This window comes from Meles meles, chromosome 4 (genome assembly GCF_922984935.1).
Source record: "Meles meles chromosome 4, mMelMel3.1 paternal haplotype, whole genome shotgun sequence".
NCBI classification, from domain to species: Eukaryota; Metazoa; Chordata; class Mammalia; order Carnivora; family Mustelidae; genus Meles; species Meles meles.
Genome location: NC_060069.1, coordinates 3,331,470 through 3,353,198, shown reverse-complemented (window position 1 = coordinate 3,353,198; position 21,729 = coordinate 3,331,470). Strand labels below are relative to the sequence as shown.

Genomic DNA, 21,729 nt, shown 5'->3' with positions numbered 1-21,729 from the left:
CATTGTGTGTATATATATATATATATATATATATATATATATATATATATATATATAAAATCTTTTTTTTTATTTATTATTTTTTTTTTATTTGACAGAGAGAAATCACAACTAGGCAGAGAGGCAGGCAGAGAGAGTGGAGGAAGCAGACTCCCTGCGGAGCAGAGAGCCCGACGTGGGGCTCGATCACAGGACCCTGGGATCATGACCTGAGCTGAAGGCAGAGGCTTTTACCCACTGAGCCACCCAGGCACCCCATATATATATCAAATCTTTATCCATTCATCTGTTGATGGGCATCTAGGTTCTTTCCATAGTTTGGCTATTGTGGACATTGCTGCTATAAACATGTGGGTGCACGTGCCCCTTCAGATCACTACATTTGTATCTTTAGTAGTGCAATTGCTAGGTCCTAAAGTAGCTCTATTTTCAAATTTTGGAGGAACCTCCATGCTGTTTTCCAGAGTGGCTGCACCAGCTTGCATTCCCACCAATAGTGTAGGAGGGTTCTCCTTTTTCTGCATCCTTGCCAGCATCTGTCGTTTCCTGACTTGTTCATTTTAGCCATTCTGACTGGTGTGAGGTGATATCTCATTGTGGTTTTGATTTGTATTTCCCTGATGCCGAGTGACGTGGAGCACTTTTTCATGTGTCTGTTGGCCATCTGGATGTCTTCTTTGCAGAAATGTCTATTCATGTCCTCTGCCCATTTCTTGATTGGATTATTTGTTCTTTGGGTGTTGAGTTTGATAAGTTCTTTATAATTTTGGATACTAGCCCTTTATCTGATATGTAATTTGCAAATATCTTCTCCCATTCTGTCAGTTGTCTTTTGGTTTTGTGGACTGTTTTCTTTGCTGTGCAAAAGCTTTGGATCTTGATGAAGTCCCAGTAGTTCATTTTTGCCCTTGTTTCCCTTGCCTTTGGCAATGTTTCTAGGAAGAAGTTGCTGCTGCTGAGGTCAAAGAAGTTGCTACCTGTGTTCTCCTCAAGGATTTTGATGGATTCATTTCTCACATTGAGGTCTTTCATCCATTTTGAGTCTATTTTTGTGTGTGGTATAACGAAATGGTCCAGTTTTATTTTTCTGCATGTGACTGTCCAATTTTCCCAACACCATTTGGTGAAGAGACTGTCTTTTTTCCATTGAACATTCTTTGCTGCTTTGTCGAGGATTAGTTGACCATAGAGTTGAGGGTCTATTTCTGGGCTCTCTATGCTCTATTCTGTTCCACTGATCTATGTGTCTGTTTTTGTGGCAGTACCATGCTGTCTTGATGATGACAGCATTGTAATAGAGCTTGAACTCTGGAATTGTGATGCCACCAACTTTGGCTTTCTTTTTCAACATTCCTCTAGCTATTCAAGGTCTTTTCTGGTTTCATATAAATTTTAGGATTATTTGTTCCATTGATGGTATTTTAATAGGGATTGCATTAAACATGTAGATTGCTTTAGGTAGCATAGACATTTTCACGATATTTGTTCTTCTAATCCGTGAGCATGGAACATTTTTGCATTTCTTTGTGTCTTCCTCAATTTCATTCATGAGTACGTTATAGTTTTCTGAGTACAGATTCTTTGCCTCTTTGGTTAGGTTTATTCCTTGGTATCTTACTGTTTTGGGTGCAGTTGTAAATGGGATCGACTCCTTAATTTCTCTTTCTTCTGTCTTGTGGTGGTGTACAGAAATGCAACTGATTTCTGTGCATTGATTTTATATCCTGACACTTTACTGAATTCCTGTACAAGCTCTAGCAGATTTGGAGTGGAGTCTTTTGGGTTTTCCACATAAAGTGTCATGTCATCCGCAAAAAGGGTTAGTTTGACTTCTTTGCTGATTTGGATGCCTATAATTTCTTTTTGTTGTCTGATTGCTGAGACAGCAGTGGTGATAATGGACAGCCCAGCCGTGTTCCTGACCTTAGTGGAAAAACTCTTGGTTATTCTCCATTGAGAATGATATTCGCTGTGGGTTTTTCATAGGTGGCTTTGATGATATTGAGGTATGTACCCTCTATGCCTACACTTTGAAGAATTTTGATCAAGAAAGGATGCTGTACTTTGTCAAATGCTTTTTCAGCATCTATTGAGAGTATCATATGGTTCTTGTTCTTTCTTTTATTAATGTATTGTATCGCATTGATTGATTTGCGGATGTTGAACCAACCTTGCAGGCCAGGAATAAATCCCACTTGGTCGTGGTGAATAATCCTTTTAATGTACTGTTGTATCCTATTGGCTAGTATTTTGGTGAGGACTTTTGTATCTGTGTTCATCAAGGATATTGATGATGTGGGGTCTTTGTGTGGTTTTGGGATCAAGGTAATGCTGGCCTCCTAAAATGAGTTTGGAAGTTTTCCTTCCATTTCTATTTTTTGGAACAGTTTCAGGAGAATAAGTGTTAATTGTTCTTTAAATGTTTGGTAGAAATCCCCCTGAGAAGCCATCTGGCCCTGGGCTCTAGTTTGTTGGGATATTTTTGATGACTTCTTCAATCTACTTACTGGCTATGGGTCTGTTCAGGTTTTCTATTTCTTCCTGGTTCAGTGTTGGTAGTTTATATGTCTCTAGGAATGCATCCATTTCTACCAGCTTATCAAATTTGCTGCCATATTGTTGCTCATAATACATTCCTATAATTGTTTGTATTTCTTTGGTGTTGGTTGTGATCTCTCCTCTTTCATTCATGATTTTATTAATTTGGGTCCTTTCTCTTTTCTTTTTGATAAGTCTGGCCAGGGGTTTATCAATCTTATTAATTCTTTCAAAGAACCAGCTCCTAGTTTCATTGATTTGTTCTATTGTTCTTTGGTTTCTATTTCATTGATTTCTGCTCTGATCTTTATGATTTCTCTTTTCCTGCTGGGTTTAGCCTTTCTTTGCTGTTCTTTCTCCAGCTCCTTTAGGTGTAGGGTTAGGTTGTGTATTTGAGACCTTTTCTTGTTTCTTGAGAAGGCTTGTATCACTATATACTTTCCTCTCAGGACTGCCTTTGCTGTGTCCCACAGATTTTGAACGGTTGTGTTTTCATTATCATTTGTTTCCATGAATGTTTTCAATTCTTCTTTAATTTCCTGGTTGACCCCTTCATTCTTTAGTAGGATGCTCTTTAGCCTCCATGTATTTGAGTTCTTTCCAACTTTCCTCTTGTTATTGAGTTCTGGCTTCAGAGCATTGTGGTCTGAAAATATGCAGGGAATGATCCCAATCTTTTGGTACCGGTTAAGACCTGATTTGTGACCCAGGATGTGATCTATTCTGGAGAAGGTTCCATGTGCACTAGAGAAGAATGTGTATTCTGTTGCTTTGGGATGGAATGTTCTGAATTTATCTGTGATGTCCATCTGGTCCAGTGTGTCATTTAAGGCCTTTATTTCCTTGTGTAGATGATCTGTCTTTTGTGTAGATGATCTGTCCATTTCAGTGAGGGGGGTGTTAAAGTCCTCTACTATTTTTTTTTTGAAGATTTTTATTTATTTATTTGACAGACAGAGATCACAAGCAGACAGAGAGGCAGGCAGAGAGAGAAGGGGGAAGCAGGATCCCTGCTGAGCAGAGAGCCCAATACGGGGCTTGATCCCAGGACCCTGGGATCATGACCTGAGCTGAAGGCAGAAGCTTAACCCACTGAGCCACCCAGGCACCCCAAAGTCCTCTCTATTATTGTATTATTGTCAATGTGTTTCTTTGATTTTGTTATGAACTGGTTTATATAATTGGCTGCTCCATGTTAGGGGCCTAGATATTTAAAATTGTTAGATCTTCTTTTTGGACAGACTGAGTATGATATAATGTCCTTCCTCATCTCGTATTATAGTCTTTGGCTTAAAATCTAATTTACCTGATATAACAATTGCCACCCAGCTTTCTTTTGATCTCCATTAGCATAGTAAATTGTTTTCCACCCACTCACTTTTTTTTTTTATTTTTTAAAAGATTTTATTATTTATTTGACACAGAGAGAGATCACAAGTAGGCAGAGAGGCAAGCAGAGAGAGAGGGTGAAGCAGGCTCCCTGCTGAGCAGAGAGCCCGATGTGGGGCTTGATCCCAGGACCCCAAGATCATGACCTGAGCCAAAAGTAGAGGCTTAACCCACTGAGCCACCCAGGCACCCCTCCACACCCTCACTTTAAATCTGGAGGTGCCTTTGGGTCTAAAATGAGTTTCTTGTAGACAGCATATTGATGATGATGTGTTGTTGTTGTTGTTGTTTTTTAAATTTTTGTTTTATTTATTTGACAGAGAGAGATCACAAGTAGATAGAGAGGCAGGCAGAGAGAGAGAGAGGGAAGCGGGCCCCTGCTGAGCAGAGAGCCCGATGCGGGACTCGATCCCAGGACCCCGAGATCATGACCTGAGCCGAAGGCAGCGGCTTAACCCACTGAGCCACCCAGGCGCCCCATGTTGTTGTTGTTTTTATCCATTCTGATATCCTGTGTCTTTTGATTGGGGCATTTAGCCCATTTACATTCAGGGTAACTATTGAAAGATATGAATTTAGTGCCGTTGTATTGCCTGTAAGGTGACTGTTACTATATATTGTCTCTGTTCCTTTCTTTTAGGCTCTCTCTTTGCTTAGAGGACCCCTTTCAATATTTCATGTAATGCTTGTTTGGTATTTACAAATTCTTTTAGTTTTTGTTTGTCCTGGAAGCTTTTTATTTCTCCTTCTATACTGAAAGATAGTCTAGCTGGATATAGCATTCTTGGCTGCAGGTTTTTCTCATTTAGTACTCTGAATATGTCATGCCAGTTCTTTCTGGCCTGCCAGGTCTCTGTGGATAAGTCTGCTGCCAGTCTAATATTTTTGCCATTGTATGTTACAGACTTCTTGTCCTGAGCTGCTTTCAGGATTTTCTCTTTGTCACTAAGACTTGTAAGTTTTACTATAAGATGATGGGGTGTAGGCCTATTTTTATTGATTTTGAGGGGGTTTCTCTGTGCCTCTTGGATTTTGGTGCTTGTTCCCTTTGCCATATTAGGGAAATTCTCTACAATAATTCACTCCAATATACCTTCTGCCCCCCTCTCTCTTTCTTCTTCATCTGGATTCCCAGTTATTCTAATATTGTTTTGTCTTATGGTATCACTTATCTCTCAAATTCTCCCCTCATGGCCCAGTAGTTCTTTGTCTCTCTTTTGCTCAGCTTCTTTATTCTCTGTCATTTAGTCTTCTATATCAATAATTCTCTCTTCTGCCTCATTTATCCTAGCAGTAAGAGCCTCCATTTTTGCTTGCACCTCAGTAATAACTTTTTTGATTTCAGCTTGGTTAGATTTTAGTTCTTTTATTTCTCCAGAAACGGCTTTTATTTCTCCAGAAAGGGTTTCTCTTATATCTACCATGCCTTTTTCAAGCCCAGCTAGCACCTTGAGAATCATCATTCTGAACTCTAGATCTGACCTATTACCAATGTCTGTGTTGATTAGGTCCCTAGCCTTCAGTACTGTCTCTTGTTCTTTTTTTTTGTGGTGAGTTTTTCTGCCTTGTCATTCTATCCAGATGAGAATATATGAATGAGAGAATAAAATACCAAAATGGTGGCCAAGACACCAGACAAATGTATGCTAACCAAATCAGAAGACACCCCAAATCAGGGGGAGAAGAAAGGGGTTAAAAAGAATTTTTTAAAAAATTAAAAATATATATATATATATATTTATATATATCAGACTGGGGAATAGAACGGAGCCACCTACTTGATTTTGGGTGTATTTTATTCTCTTAGAAGAAACTACCTCCCAAAATTTTAAAGAAAGAAAAACTTATATATGTACACAAATAAGGGTAAACATGATGAAGGGATGGAATATGACTGTAAGGATGAAAATTAAAAATTCTAAAAAAGGAATTGATAATATAAGTTGGTTGGAAAAAGAAAAAGAAAGTGGAGAGAATTTGCTCAGGCTGGAGACTAGAACAAAGCCCTGTGCTAGATTTAGGGTACATTTTGATCTATTAGAAGAAATTGTACCCCAAAATTTTTAGAAGAAAAAGTCCTATATGTATACAAAAAATAAAGTTAGATACAATGAAGGATAAAATATGACTATATTAATGAAGGTTTAAAAAGTTTTTTTTAAAGAAAGGTATTGTTAAGATAAACTAGTTAAAAAACGTTAAAAGAGGAAAGAGGAAAAGTTTAAAAAGTAGAATAAGAAAAAATAAAATTAAAACAATTTAATTAAATTTGCAAGACTAAAGAATCATGGGGAGAAAGCCATGAATTCCATGCTTTGCTTTCCCCTCCTCTGGAATTCTGCTTTTATCCTTGATCAGCGAGCTTGGTCTTGGCTGGGCTGGGCGTTCTTGCTGATCTTCTAGGGGAGGGGCCTGTTGTAGTGATTCTGAAATGTCTTTGCCTGAGGCTGAATAAGCTGCCCTGCCAGGGGCTGGGCTAAGTACTCTGCTTGGGATTCGCTCTAGGGAGCTTTTGTTCCCTGAACGCTTTCCGTAGAGTTCTGGAGGACGGGAATGAGAATGGCGCCTCCCAGTCTCTGGCCAGGAGGAGCTGAGAGCTCCAGGCCCCACTCCTCAGTGCACCCTCGGAGAAAAGTGCTTAATCACTCCTGTTGCCCTGGTCTCCGGCCGCGCCCGGCCTGTGACCAAGTGTTTCCGTCTCTGGCACACGGCCCCATTCGGAGTCTCCAAACCTAGCAGATTCCTGCCTCCAGAGAAGGAAGGTGAGTCTCCCCAGTTCTACTACTTGTGGGGTCCCTGCTCAAAGAGCAGTGGTCCAACTGTGCCAGAGATCACTGTTCAAGGTCACCCCGAGCTGAGAGCTCAGTCCTTGGCTCCGTCTCTGTAGCCGGCTTCCCCACTCTAATACCTGCGAGCTCTGCGACACTCAGACACCTCTGATCCCTCTGTGACCCCGCAGGACCTGAGACCACACTGTCCCTGCAAGGGCTCTACCCCCACGTAGCCTCTGGAGCAATGTCCCTCAGTAAAGCAGACATCTAAAAGTCCTGATTTTGTGCTCCGTTGCTCCGCCACTTGCCGGGAGCCAGCCCCCCCCCCCCCCGCGGTTATCTTCCCGTTGCTTCGGATTCACTTCTCCGCCAGTCCTACCTTTCAGAACGTGGTCGATTTTGTGTTTCTGGAATTGCTGCTCTTCTTCTCTTCCATCTCCCGTTGGGTTTGTAGGTGTTCAGAATGGTTTGATAACTGTCTAGCTGAACTCCTGCGACCTGATGTCATCTCAGTCTGCTACTCCTCTGCCATCTGGACTCCTCTCCCCTCTCTAATTTTTTCTTAAAGTAAGTCTGGGTGTATTAAATTAGTTTCTGGAGGGGGGAAAATTTTTCAGGGGTGATTTTTAGGAAGATTTTGTGATAACATTTTTTTAAATGATATATCTTTTTAAGGGGTTGTGTTCGTTTGTTTGTTTGTTTGAGAGGGCAAGAATGAGAGAGTGGAAGCAGGGAACCGGCAGGGGAACCCGACTCAGGGCTCGGTCCCAGGACCCTGAGATCATGACCTGAGCCGAAGGCAGCGGCTTAATCCACTGAGCCACCCAGGCACCCCAGTGATAACATTTATAGCAGTTGCAACAGCAGGGACAAGGGAAGCATGGCCAAAGCATTACTTAATAATCATGAACTTGCAAAGCTTTTGTTCTGAAGCATCTGGGCTCCCTTGGGTGCTATGCCTCCAAATCTGCCACCTGAATCAAGCCTAATTTAGGGCACTGCCCACACAGCGCCTGCTGGGCACAGATACCAGATTCCCAGATTAGTATACTTCTCCACTCAAATATGTCTTGTATTAAGAAAAGGAAGGCTTAAAACATTACAGCTAAATATCAATTAGTCTGGCATTTAAAAGGATGCCCCATATTTGGGGAACTTTAATCAAAGACTGGTTGTATGTAAGCATGAATATAACTCTGGCACCTTCTGGGGCTAGACTCTTCTGGGGTGATTCGCGGTCCTGGAATAGACAGGACTTTCCCAGGGGCATCCAGAGTCCGGACATCATGTCTCCCTGGAGACCATACCATCCTGGGGGAGGGGCAAGGCCTGGGGAGTCTTCCAAGTGCTCTGAGCTCTGGATTGTTCTTCTTCTGTATTCAGGAAGAGCAAGAACATGGCAGCTTGACCATGACGTTGATGAGGAGAAGGTCAATTATGAGGGCAATAATGATATGTATTGTGCAATGACTCTGCGGAAGCCCAGTGCCGAGCACTTTGAATATGCTCTCTTTTAATCCTTCCAGCACTGTTATGCCGGCTGCTGCTGTTATTGGCATAAAAGTAAAGCACAGAGAGATTCACAGAGCTAGCAATGGCTTGAACGCCCCTTTGTGTCCTGGATTCTGTCCTAGTCTGACTGGGTAGGGAAATCCCCTCCCACCTCACACACTGATCCCTAGGGCTCTGGGAATGGGCGCTGAAATCCTGGGGAGAGGGGAGTGTGGCCGGGATTACAGGATCAACAGACACCCTCACCCGTCCTTCTCACAACTCCCCCAGGCTCCCTCAGAGGGCCGGGTCCCCTTCCTCAGCTTGCTCAAAGAGCCTTCTTTGTGGTGGCTGAGGATTCTCACAGGCTTCCTGCTTACCTACAAACTTGTTTCTAGCTTTCTTTCAAGGGACCTCATTGCCCTGGTTCGCCCAGAAAATAAAACACGGGAGGCAGCCAACCTCAGGGGCCAGCAGCCATGCTCTCCTTGTCTGGGACCCTCAGGCTTTGGAGCAGGTTTGCTCTCAGTTCCTCCCCCAGAGCTTCAGGACCCCCATCTCACCTGTCATTGTTGCAGGCCCATTTCTGGAAGTATCTCCTCCGAGTCTGGTGCCTACCACTCTTCTGTGGGCTTACATCAGCTTCCCCACCTCCCAGCTCTCCAGCCCTCTCGTCTGGTCCCTGACTTTGGACCCCCTCTCACACTGGCTTTTAGCTATAGGACTCACCTGACCTCAGTTCTCATGTTTCATGGATCAGGAAGAACCAAGCCTAAGCAGAATCCGGAAATTTTGTATTTATTCTTGTGGGGGTTTTTTGTGTGTGAGGGGTAAAATATACATAAAACTGACCGTTGTAACCATTTTTCAGGGCCCAGCTCTGTGCTGTTAAGTCCACACTGCTCTGTCGTCACCACCACTGCCGGTCATCTTGGACCGCCACTCTGTGCGCACAGTGATAACTCCTGCTCCCCTCCCCCAGGCCCGGCAACGGCCACGCCACGTGCCATCTCTTCGAAGTTGGCCACCCCAAGTACCTCCCATATGCGGACGCGTACAGGACTCCTTCTCTCATGACCAGCTTATTTCACTTAGCGCAGCGTCTTCAAGGCTCATCCACATTACAACGTGTGTCAGCATTCCTTCTTTTTAAAGACTGTATAATATTCCACTGCGCATGTGTGTGTATATACACATGCATATACATTTGTTTGCCCATTCATCCAGCAATGGACACAGGGGCTGTATCCGCTTTTTGGCTTTTGTGAATACTGCTGTTGTACACACGAGTGTACAAAGATTTCTTCTAATCCATGCATTCACATGTTTTCATCTTGGAGTTCTCGTGTGCCTATTTTTCCTGTTAGGCTAGGACTGGAAGGCTCCTGAGCTCTAGGCTATCACCTTCCTCACTTTACACCTGAGGAAACTGGTGCAGGTGGAGAAGGGCCTGGCCTGAGGTCAGACCTAGCTAGTGGCTGAGCCAGGCCTGGGGCCTCTTGGCTCCTCAGGGCACATCCCCCATCCTGTCCTGCTGCTCCTGTTTTGACCCAGGCCTTGGTCCTGTGGTGTAGGATGTTGAGCAGATCCTCTGCCCACTTAGAGTAGGAGCAGGTGTTTCTAGGCCTTCTCTCCTATATGGCCTCCTGGTCCTGCCCTCTGCCCAACCTGGCATCTTCTGTCCACCAACAGAGAACAACATTAGGCCCTGGATCTCCCTCTACCTCTTCCTGCTGGGACTCCTAGGCTCAGCTCTGCAGCCTCTCTGTCCCCCTGTCTCCCCAGCAATAGCGAGGGCTTTGCAAAGAGTAAGGCTCCAGCTCTTCTCCTGCACCCTCCGAAGCTGGGACGTTTCCACCCTGGCTTCTGCCCAAACCTCAGACACAAGTGCTGTTGTCTTCTCGGAGCAGCCTGGACCTGGCTTTCCCCTGAACACTTGAATCCACATTCTTTCTGGAGAGGGGGAGGGAAGGAGGACATTGGAAGGGCAGCGAGAGTAAAAGGAACATTTATCAAGTGTACTTTTCTGGTCTAGAGGCTTTAATTGGAGAGTCAGCTTCTGAGGAAGCATTTCCCCAGGGCCCCCCAGCTGAGAATGGGGTACAGGCGGAGCTGCCCTGTCCTTCTACCTGTCCAGCCATCCTCCCTTTTTCCTGCTAGCAGTGATGCAGGAGGAATTCCCCCTTTTTTCTTTTATAAGGGAACATGTCCACTGGCCTCAGATTATGAAATCTAGCCCTCCAGGCCTCAACCTGACCCTTTATCCTGGCTCCGTCAGCCATCACTGCTTGCATGCCTCCAGGAATGTGCAGCTCACTCATCTGTGAGCTGCCTCAGGCAGTGCCTCCCGGTGTACCGAAGCCAGATCGACCTCCCAAACCCTCCCTCACTGTGGCTCCTTCCACTTCCCAGCAGTGGAGGAATGGTTACTCCTGACCAGACTTTTCTGGAAGACCAGAACCTGTGCTCGGGGCTTGACAGGGAGGGTTGTGTTTCCTCCTTGTAACACTTGTGTCTCATGGAGATCAGTGTCTCTAGCTTCCAGGTGAGTATAACCCAGCCTCTGCCAGTGTGCCCCGGCACTGCCCTGATAGCCAATAGAGTGGTAAACGTGAACTCTGTCGGTGCTGTTGGAAAATCACATAAGACAGAGCTGCTTTCCTGTGACCCCAAGGGCCCTTCCCCCGGGGACCCTGACTTCCTGCTCCAGCGCCTGTCCAGCAGTCCTCCAATCGGTCAGGCCCTGCAGGGGAGGACCAGGAGTCAGCGAGGGGTAATAGCGTGTCCAAGGTCACCCAACTGATGAGCGCCCCCTTCCTCTGACCCCGAAGAGAAGGATCTTACTCTTGTTCTGTGCCAGCTTAACCCCACCTGCAGGCCTGGGAGCTGAGGGGATCCCCCCATCAGCCAGTGACCTAGGGTCAGCCCGGCAAGGCTGCGTGATGATGATGTATGCCCAGCAAAGTCACAGTGCAGCCTGGAGGCAGTCCGGGGATTTGCACCCCAAATCCCAGGCAGAGTTCCTCTCACACTGCTGACAGGTCCTGTACTCGGGCAGTTACCTTTGGGTTTTGCCCTGACTTCAGAACTTCATGCTGATTCTCTTAGTCATGAGACCTGTTTGAGCCGAGTGCACCAGCCCGGTTGGTAAGTTTGAGATCTTCCCGGTCTGCCCATGCAGAGTGTGAAGCCACCTGCCCCGGGCCCCAGCGCAGCCACGGCCTGCCTGCTGTCACCTTGACCCCTTGACCCAGTGGTTCTTTCCCTCAGGCACAGACAGCCTCTGGACCAAGACCATGTGTCCTCATTGGTGGGGCTTGTGTCCCACATGGGATGTACGCTCAGAGTTGTTGCAAAGAGTAAATGAAGCAATACAAATTACAAGCTCCTTGAGGGAGAACTGTCCTTTGTCCACCATCGTTTCTCCAATGCCAGCCTGGAGGTGGAACCTATTTATTGGGTGAGGGAGGGAATAAGGAACCTTAGGGGCATGGCACATAGCAGGCCTTGGGAGATGCCTATCACTGCTGTCATTGTTCAGATATGACTTACGGTACTAGTCAGAACGGTGGCTTGGTGTTCTCAGGAACAGGCTTTATCACAGGTGCATGAGAGTCAATCCCTCTGCCCACTTCCTGGGAGCTCCAGGAGTGAGACACGAGCCCCTGACTTGGAGCTACCCCCTCCCCTCTCCAGTGATGTGTGGATTGGCCTCTGAGTTTTGTGTACATGGGTGAGTTCACTAATTCATTCAACAAACAGATTGGGGTACTTGCCATGTGCCTGGCTCTCTTTTGGGCTCTAAGGAGGCAGCATTTGACAGTCAAGTCCCAGGTGTCATGAAGCTTCTGTTAAGAGAGGAGGGACAGAGCAGAAGCAATATGTAATGTGTCAAGTGGTGAAAAATACTATGAAGGAGAATAAGGCACAGTCAAGGAAACAGACAGCGAGGAAGGGGTTGCTATCCTACACAGGCTGATCAAGAGAAGCGAAAACCTATCCACACAAAAACTTGCATAAGAATGTCCAAAGCACCTGATAAAGTGATATTGGAGCAGAGATGTGAAGGATTTTTTTTTTTAAGATTTTATTTATTTGACAGAGATCACAAGTAGGGAGAGAGGCAGGCAGAGAGAGAGAGAGGAGGAAGCAGGCTCCCCGCCAAGCAGAGAGCCCGATGCGGGGCTCGATCCCAGGACCCTGAGATCATGACCTGAGCGAAAGGCAGAGGCTTTAACCCACTGAGCCACCCAGGCGCCCCAGAGATGTGAAGGATAAAGCTGTGCTTATTCCTGAAGGAAGAGAATCTTAGACCCAGAGAGCATCAGTTGCAAAGGCCCTGAGGCAGGGGTATGGGCTTTTGGGGGACTAGTAGGAGGCCAGGGTGCAGAGCAAGTAAGGCGGCACTAATGGGAGAGGTCAGAGAGACAGCTGGGAGGCACTGATCTCATAGGTTAATGTAGAAAAATAAGAAGCCATTGGGGGGTTTTGAGCAGAGGGGAGATAGAGTCCCACTGATGTTTTAAAAGGAGCAGAGAATAGGCCATAGAGGAATCAGGGCAGAATCAGGGAGACCAGTTAAGAAGCCAAGCAGACTAGACACCACTGAAGGAGATAGCTAGAAAGGGTTAGCTTCTTGATGTGTTTTGAAGGAGGAAACAACAGGATTTGTGGATAGAGTAAAAGGCGTGAGGTGGGGGTAGAGGAGGGAAGAGTCTTTGGCCTGAACAACTGGCAGAATCGTTATGTTTATCAACATTAAGAAGACTGGTGAAAAGCGAGTTTTTGGGGGGAGGGAATCAGTTTAATTTTGGACATGTTAAATCTGAGGTGCCTCTCTCATAGAAATAGAAGTGAAAGAGGCAGATGGATGTCGGAGTCTGTACCAAGGGTACTGGGAGATGTATAGGCTGGAGGTGGACATTTGGGAGTGGACACGTAAAGCACTATGAGATGGGAGACGGCCAATGAAGCAAACGTGGTTAGAGAAGGGGTCCCAGGACTGAGTGTGGGGACCTATCATTTAGAGGGTAGGGTGGTAAAGGGACAGAGCAGGACCAGTCACTGCAGTAGAAGAACCGAGAAGAGTGATGGCCCAAGGCCAAGGGAAGAAGGCTCTCCAGCAAGGAGGGAACCATCAACCATTTCCAGTGTCAGCAGATGGCCCAGAGGGATGAGGCCTGAAACGTACTCATTGGATTTAGTGACACAGAGGTTGTCAGTGACTTGACAAGACCAGTCTTGATAGAGTGATCAGCACTGAGAGTGGGTTCAAGAGAGAATGGAGGAGAGGAAGAGCAGGCAGTGAGAACAGATAAGTCAAGGGATGTGTTTTGTACAGAGGAACAGAGAAAGGACAGTAGCTGGAAGGAGATGAGAGGTCAAGGGGCAGGGTTTCCACTGTTGATTTTTTCTGGCTTTATTTTATTTTTTAGGTGAGAGAAATTATAGTATGTTTACGTACTGGTGGAAATGAAACAAAAGAGAAACAATGTCAGAGAGCATCGGTGTCCTTGTCTCAGGGACAGAGGACAGGACCCAGTGCCTGGCTGGAGGGCATGGTCTCGGACAGGAGCAGGGCCAGGTCATCCCCCATAGCAAGAAGACAGTGGAGTATGTGCTGCAGAGAACAGTTGGGGGGGGGGGGACTTCCTCATACAAGTGTTTTTGATTGACTTGTATCTCACATGTAAAGTGTACGATTGAGTGCTTTTGAGTACATACACACAGTTGCACACCCACAACTGCTGATTGATTCACAAACCAGCAATCACTTGGATCACCACGGATTCCCCAACATTTCCATCGCCTCCCCTTGGAATGCTCACCCCATTAAAGCAGTCATTCCTCATCCTCCCCTCCCCTTCCCCTAGCCCCTGAAACTACTGATCTACTTTCTGTCTTTACAGATTTGCCTGTTCTGGACATTTCCTATATATAAACAGCACCATACAGTAAGCGGCCTTTGAGACTGGCCTCTTTCACTCTGTGGACTGTTTTTATGCAGCGTGTATCAGAATCGAATTCCTTTCTATATATGAATAGTATTCTGATGTACAGATGCCTCACACTTTCTTTATCCACTCATACACTGGTGGGTCTTTGGATTGTTTCCACTTTGGGCTGTCAGAGAATAGTGTTGCTTTGGACATTCTTGTGCAAGTTTTTGTGTGGATATGTTTTCACTTCTCTTGGGTCTGCCCCTGGGCACGGAAGGGCTGGGTCAAATGGTAACTCTGAGTTTTGCTTTTTGAGGAAACTCAAAACTGTTCTGCAGTGGCCCTGCCTGCCTCACACCCCACCCCACCCCACCCCACCCCTGCTGCACTGTGTGAGACTCCTGCTGTCTGTGAGGTGCGTTGATCTGGAAGCTTGTGGGATTTAGCTGGTGATCTCTGTTTCTCATGCTCAGCTGGGAGTGGAGGCTGAAGGACGGGAGGTGACGGGAAGCAGTGGCCTCGGGAGTGGGAGAGGACTGGATGGGGATGTGTTCAGGTTTGTTGGGGGTCCTAAGGGCCCCAGAAGTTGGGCTGGGACTTTAAGGGGAGCCAAGTGCCTAGCCATGAGCTCTCTCCCCCGAGCTACGCGTGGCCACCCAGGGGCAGGTGTGGAGTGGGTGGATCCCCTCCAGGCCTTGTCTCCTGTCTCTGTGGACCTCCGGTGTCCTGTCCCCACCCCCTCCATTTAGACCTGCACCTCTTCACAGGCCTTGGGGACCCTGCTGTGTTCTTGCTCAAACACAGGCTGTCAGGGGCGCCTGGGTGGCTCAGTCAGTTAAAGCCTCTGCCTTCGGCTCAGGTCATGATCCCAGGGTCCTGGGATGGAGCCCCGCATCGGGCTCTCTGCTCAGCAGGGAGCCTGCTTTCTCCTCTCTCTCTGCCTGCCTCTCTGCCTACTTGAGATCTCTGTCTGTCAAATAAATAAATAAAGTCTTTAAATTAAAAAAAAAAATGGCTGTCACCAGACACCCCGGGGTTCAAACCTGCCTCTCTTGCTCGCTAGCAGTGTGAAACTGAGCTGGTCACCTGTAGAACATTGCCTCCCCCCACAAAATGGAGTTGTAGGCCAGCATTTTGTCTCCCTGTTCCTTTCTGTTGCCAGGCCCCTCCCAGGCTACCTGCTCTCTCTGGTATGTTCCTGGTGACACAGCTGAGATGCCCCTCTGCCCCTGCTACTCTCTCTCCTCTTTTCTACTCTTCCCTCCCCAGAAGTGACATTCGTTTGGGGGTGGGGTGTTCCCAGCTCCTGTGAGAATTCCACAAAGCCATGGACCGTCTCCCTGAAAGAATGTGCACCCACACATGTGAGCTGTTCACCAAGTCAGGGAATCTAGGGCCTCATGAAAGTGTATCCCAAGGACTCCTCACACCAATCCCCCAGCTGCAGGAGGCTGGCCTCAGGAGCAAGTGTCCCCTGGGGCTGGTGGCCAGCACTTCTCCTCTGAGTCCATCCTGAAATCAGCGAGTTGAGTCTGGGACCACTGCCAGAGAAACTTCCCCATCATCAGGGAGCCAGCTACACGCCCCACGACTTAGCCCCGTCCCCCTCAGCGAGTCCCAAGTGGCCTGGCTTTCCACACCCTGCCAATGCTATGGAGAAGAAAGCAGCTCTATTTCTGGAAACAGTGCATGGTCAATGGGTCTAGCCCTTCTGCCCAGCACCCAGCCCATGCCAAACACAAGGGGAACACAAGGAAAATAGTCAAGTGCCCCCATCACTACCAATGCTCAGCTAGGTAGCCTATTTTTATTTGAATCTTCTCCTAGGAAGAGCATAGACTTCCCCACCTGACTCTGCTGTGAAATGGGCATGATCACTCCCACCTCCCATCATGGGTCTGTGGTTTAGAGAAAGATAGAAAACACGAGGCATGGTCTTGGAGTCATTTTATGTCTAGAAATTCTCAACTGTATTGTTTCATATTCCAGAAGCCTTACCTCACCGTGTTGGGTGAAGGTCGCCTTTTTGTGATTTCCCTTAGAGCTGGCAGGGGCTGGTTGAGCGCAGCAGCTGTCTTTCCTATAGTGCACACGCGGTTTGTCTGGTCATTCTGCAAGTTCTTTTCGAACCTGCATTGGGTGCCGAAGCTTTAGAGAGACACAGGGAAATGAAAGCCCGGCTCCCCTCCCCTCCCCCCCTGTGGAGCTCCACCCTGTGGTGGGGAGCTGAGCCAGGCCTGGGGGCACTGACTCGGAGAAACCCACAGAACTCACAGAACCCAGGACACACACAGTAGGAAGGGTTCAAAGACAGAAGTCCGAGGCTGGGGCTCTCAGGAGAGGAGGCAGAGGGCAGCCGTGCTGGGGGGAAGCTGGGGCAGCTGGTGAAAGGGCATTCTAGTTGGAGGGCATGGCTTGAGCAAAGCCTTGGAATTGAGACACAGCCCGGCTGGTTGTGGGTGGCCAGACCCACACCCTCTGGCTAAAGATAAAAGCCTGGCCGGGCAGGGGCAGCTGGGTCTTAGGGAAGTGGGAGCGGCCCCCTTCCCAGTGTGTGGCCTTGAGCGGATCCCTTTCACTCCCTGGGCCTCAGTTTCCACACTTGCTCTAGGCCACATAGAGGATCCAGAAGGCATGTGTGTCTAAAATCCCAGCACGGTGCCTGCTGCCAGTAGGAACATGGTGGGCAGGACCATTTTCAGCCAAACAGCTCCGACTGTACCCTGGGCTGCTGCCAGTGTCCGAGCCCTGAGCCCATGCCAGGGTGTGCCTCCCCCGGGAAGCCCTGAGGAGGAAGAAGAGGAGGAGGAAGAAAAGAAGGAAGAGGAAGGGGGGCTGGGAGAGGAGGAGGGCTCCACTGGGATCCAGGCTGGTGCCCCTTACATGCTGGCTGCCCGCCTGCTGGAGACCTCGTGCCACGCTGGCCTGGGGGGCTGGGCTTCTGAGAGCCACAGTATCTAAGAGTAGCCTTGGGGTTTCCACTTAAACCCTCCGCAGGCATACTGCTGGGCTCACAGCCTCTGAGTGGGGACAATGAGGCGGGCCAGACAGGTACACAGCACTGACCCACTGTCTCCAAAATCTGTCTCTCTTCTTCCTCCTTCCATAGTTGGGCTGCCTCTGGCTGCCTCTGCCTCTCTGTGGCTCTCTTCTGTCTTCTCTCACTCGCTCTCTTACACACACACACACACACACACACACACACACACACCCCACCTCTTCTCCCACAGCGACTAATACTTTCTGTCTCCAGAGTCCTCCTACCTTCATGACATCAGACATGGAAAATGCAGGTGGAATCATAATTTCTTAAAAGCACAGCTGCCCATTATCTTCAGCCTCCCTGGGAGGCAGAATTGCTGATGAGGGGCTGTGCCCAGGCACTTCCAGGTGTATGTGTGTGGAGGGGAGGGACGAACCCCAAACGAGACAAGGCCCAGCTCAGCCCCACCACATCTGCCCCTCCCAGTTTCCACCTGCCCTGCTGGGGTCCCAATGTTTAGAGTTCCCATGGCACTCTCCATCCTCCTCTCTCCTGTTGGTCCCCATTCCCTGTGTCCTGTGCCCTCAGTGTCTCCCCATTCACTGTTCCCTCTGCCTCTCGGGCACACCTGCCTTCACTGATGCCCTGGTCGCCTCTGCCCCGGCCCCTTTTATGCCAGGACACTGACCCCCCGAACCCCCAGCTCTTTTCTTCACAGCGTCCAGGCCCTGGCTCATGCTGTTTGTCTGCCTGGAAGCCCTTCCCCAGACCCTATCTTTTTTATATCAAATACTGTTCTTTCAAGGGCACGATCAATAGCCCCTCTTGGCTAAAACCTTGCATTATCCCTCCAAGCTGAAGGGACCTCCCTGTTTGGCCTAGATTTCCCCATAGTATGTATCACTTTCTGTCCTGTGGTGTTATTTTTCTTGACGTACCAGCCCAGCTAGCCTCTCAGTACATTGATAGGGAGATGCAGCAGAGTCTTTAATCACGCCCAGTACCGAGCAGAGCAGTGGGCCCTGAGTAGGCAGTCAGAAGAGGCAAATGGATGACCGAACGCCCCTCTCTCGGTCCCACATGCAGGCTGCTCCTGCCCCTGGAAGGTGGGACGGGCCTGGCCATTACCGCACAACCACGTGCCAGCCCTGTCTGTTTTGTCACTAGGAGTATGCTGAGGCTGGTACAATGAGCTGGAAAGTTCCTTCATTTTCCAGGCTCTGGAGCAGATTGTAGATAGGTAATAAAAAGAACTTGGTGCCATTCACGGGGGGAGATTTGTCTGTTCGATTTCTTGGATAATATTGGCATATTCAGGTTTTCTATTATTTTCTTGAGCTGGTTTTGTTTACTTACGTTTTCTAAAATGGTCCGTTTCATCAAGAATTAAATTTTTTTTTGCTGTGAAACTGCATATGGTTTTCTCACCGAATTAAATGTATGTCCAGATCTATAGTCATAGGCCTTTTCTCTTTCCAAAGGCTTATTAGACTTTCTTCTCTTCTGTTGCTGCTAAGAACTGCTAAAGGCTTTTTTTTTTTTTTTTTAATTGGTCCTTTCAAAGGGTCAGCTTTTGATCTTTGGATTTCTACTACTTTTTTCTTCCTCTCATTTTCTTAATTTCTACTTTCATTGATGATTTCTTCTTTCCTTGGTTTTACTTTTTTCTTTCCTAGCCCTTGATTTAAATGCCTAGATAATTTTCAGTCTCTCTCGTTTTTGGAAGTGCATTTAAAGCTGTAATTTTCCTCTGAGTACCACTTTGGCCTCAAATCAGAGCTTTTATTATTGTTCATTGTCGTTCAGTTCTAAATTGTAGTTTCTGCTTTGCTTTTCTCCTTAACTAGAGTATTATAGAGCATTATAGCTTTTTAAACTTTCAAGTGGATAGTTTCTTTTATACTCATGTTGCTGTTAATTTCTGACCTTATTGCATAAAAGCAAAACATAGCCCATGTGACATCTGCTTTCCGGAATTTGTTGAAATTTTTATTTATGACTTAACATGTGGCCAGTTTTCGTGATGATTTCATGTGTGTTTGAAAATGCTTATTTGCTCTTCAAGTGTTAAGTTCTCTCAGATTAAGGTGTCTGTTTTGTTTTGGTTTTTTTATAGCTTACTTAAGTAATCTCTACACCCAACATAGGACTCGAACTCACAACCCTGAGATTAAGAATTGCAAGCTCTTCAGACTGAGCCAGCCAGGCTCCCCTCTCAGATTAAGTTTTTAAATTGCTTTATTTAGATTATGATTTTTTGGAGGGGGGGCTGTCAGTGGTTCTGCCTCTCTCTAAGAGAGATCTTTCCAAGTTTTCTCACAATGGTTATGGGACTTGTCTATACCTACTGGGTTTAAAAATCAGGTTTTTAATACATGTATGTTTTAGGCTATATTCTTATATACTTACAATTCATGACTCGGCATTTCTTGATGCTTGTCCTTTGTCCCGTTGTACATACATTGGTTTGTACTGTTCAATGCATTGGCCTTGAATCCTATTTTGTGGATGCATGTGGCTAACATATCCTTTTTTACCCTTTCTCTTTTTATTCTTTCTGTGTCATTTTGCTTTGTAGGTTTCTATTGTAGTAGCAGACAAGTGGATTTTGTATTGACTGTCTGCTTTAATGGGAAGATTTAACCCATTTGTGTTTAACCGTTGTTAGTTATAGCTAGATTCACATCTGCCATCTTCTTCTGTGTCTCCTTTCTTAGCTTTCTTATTTCTGTGTAGTTTGTTTTCGCATTTTGTTGGATTTTTCCCATTTATTTTGTTCTGTTTTTTCCCCCCTTCTGATGACTAGGAACTTTTGAGCGTTATTTCTAGTGGTTATTCTATACACTACATGTGTTTGTGTATGTATGATTCTATTTTTTGTACCAACATCTGGATGTAATTATTATCTTCACCTCTTCCCAAACGAGGCAAGAAATTTAATAGTAACTTACTCTCCTCCATCCCCTACCCTCACATATGGATCATAATAGATTTTAATTCTAAACTCATTCATTTTCTTCAAATTGTGTAATGACATTTATTTAAACTCAACTCTTATGTTTGGCTGTGTTCTTTGTTTATCATTGTTTATAATACCACTCATTTTTTTTTCTTTCATGGATCTATTTTCCACTGTGCTGAAGTATTTCCTCCAAGAATTCTTTTCAAAGGCATGGATAATATTATTTTTAAGGCAATCAATGTGTGAAATAATCATTTTTCCTTTCCAGAGGGTCTATTTTGACTTCCAGCTTCCTATTGAGTTGGGTTTTTTTAATCCTGAATGAACATATTTTCACACATCCTCGATCTCTAGCTTTTGTTTTGGATAATACACACCTTCAGAATCCGTGAATCCATTAGTTACCTATCACCTGAATGTTTTCTGCTGTTCTACTCACCTTCCCTTCCCTTCAGCCAAATCTGTGACATTTTCATCTGTTTTGCTGGGGGGATTTATTTAGTTGCCCTTGGTCCCTACCCAACATGACACCAGCGTTTGCCAATGACCTTCAGCTGGCTGTGCCCTTCTCACACTATGTACTTGTCTCCACCGGAAATTACATTACTCACTCTTTTGTTCTTCAGTCTCCCATGAGGCCCATGAGATTATGAGGCCCATGAGAGGAAGGATTTTGCCTCATTCACTCTAGATCTGTAGTGCCTAGAACACTGCCTGGAACAGAGTAGGCTCTCACATATTTCTTCAGTGAATGAATGAATGAACAAAATTGGGTAGACCGTTTGCATCCATTTATTCATTCAGCTACTATTTGAGCTCCTTTGTGCCAGCTTCCAAGCAGACCAGGTCTGCCTCTGGAAGGGACAGTCCAACTGGGAGCCTCTTAAATGGGCAGGAAAGACAGTGTGCCATGAAGGGTCTGTATGGGGGTGGGGAGAGTCCCCCCCGGGAGCCCAGGCAGCAGAATGCAATGAATCAGCTGGCCAAGGCAAGGGGAGCAGGACAGGGGAGGGGTGGTTGGGGGATGACCTAGAGATGGAGAGAGCACCCCAGGTGAGGAGAACAGGTTTGCACCAGACCCTCTTCTAGGGCTTCTTTGTGTCAGGCAGTGCTCCAAGGGTCCTAGTATTTTTAAAACCATTTATTTATTTGACACAGAGAGAGCGCGCACGCAAGCAAGGGGAGCAGCAGGCAGAGGGAGTGGGAGATGCAGGCCCCCTACCGAGAAAGAAGCCCAATGCAGGGCTTAATCCCAGGACCCAGGGATCTTGGCCTGAGCCAAAGACAGACGCTTAACGACTGAGCCACCCAGGCATCCCGGGTCTTAGTATTTTAACTCAAAACAGACCTTAGGATCCCCGTTCATAGAAACAAAGGCACAGAGAAGTGAGCTTGCCCGGGATCATACTCTAGGAAGGGAAAATCAGACTCAACCCAGAATGTGGCTACCAAATCCGTAGCCGTCTGCTCCACTGCCTCCAAGGAAAAGGAAAAATGGGTCTGTCGGGGAGTAGAGTGAGCCAGGAAATGGGGAAGGCCGGATGGTGAGCAGGGGGTTGCAGGAGACTGAGGGCTTTAGCGCCTCAGGGGGTCAAGCACAGTGGGTCTCAAAGGAGCTCCCCCAGTGACTGTGATCACTCTGAAACAGCCTGGGGG

At 46.8% G+C, this 21,729-nt stretch overlaps 1 protein-coding gene across 4 annotated transcripts in view; it reads left to right on the top strand.

The window, feature by feature from the left end:
- MRAS (muscle RAS oncogene homolog) overlaps positions 1-21,729 on the top strand; it is a 62,283-nt gene that overhangs the window by 29,362 nt on the left and 11,192 nt on the right. Inside the window, exon 1 of one of the 4 annotated variants that reach the window (XM_046002738.1) lies at positions 6,544-6,689. The exons of the other annotated variants lie outside the window; for them this stretch is intronic. The gene's annotated coding sequence lies outside the window, so the exon portion shown is untranslated. Of the gene's footprint in view, positions 1-6,543; positions 6,690-21,729 lie in introns of those variants that run through there. 4 annotated transcript variants of the gene reach the window in all.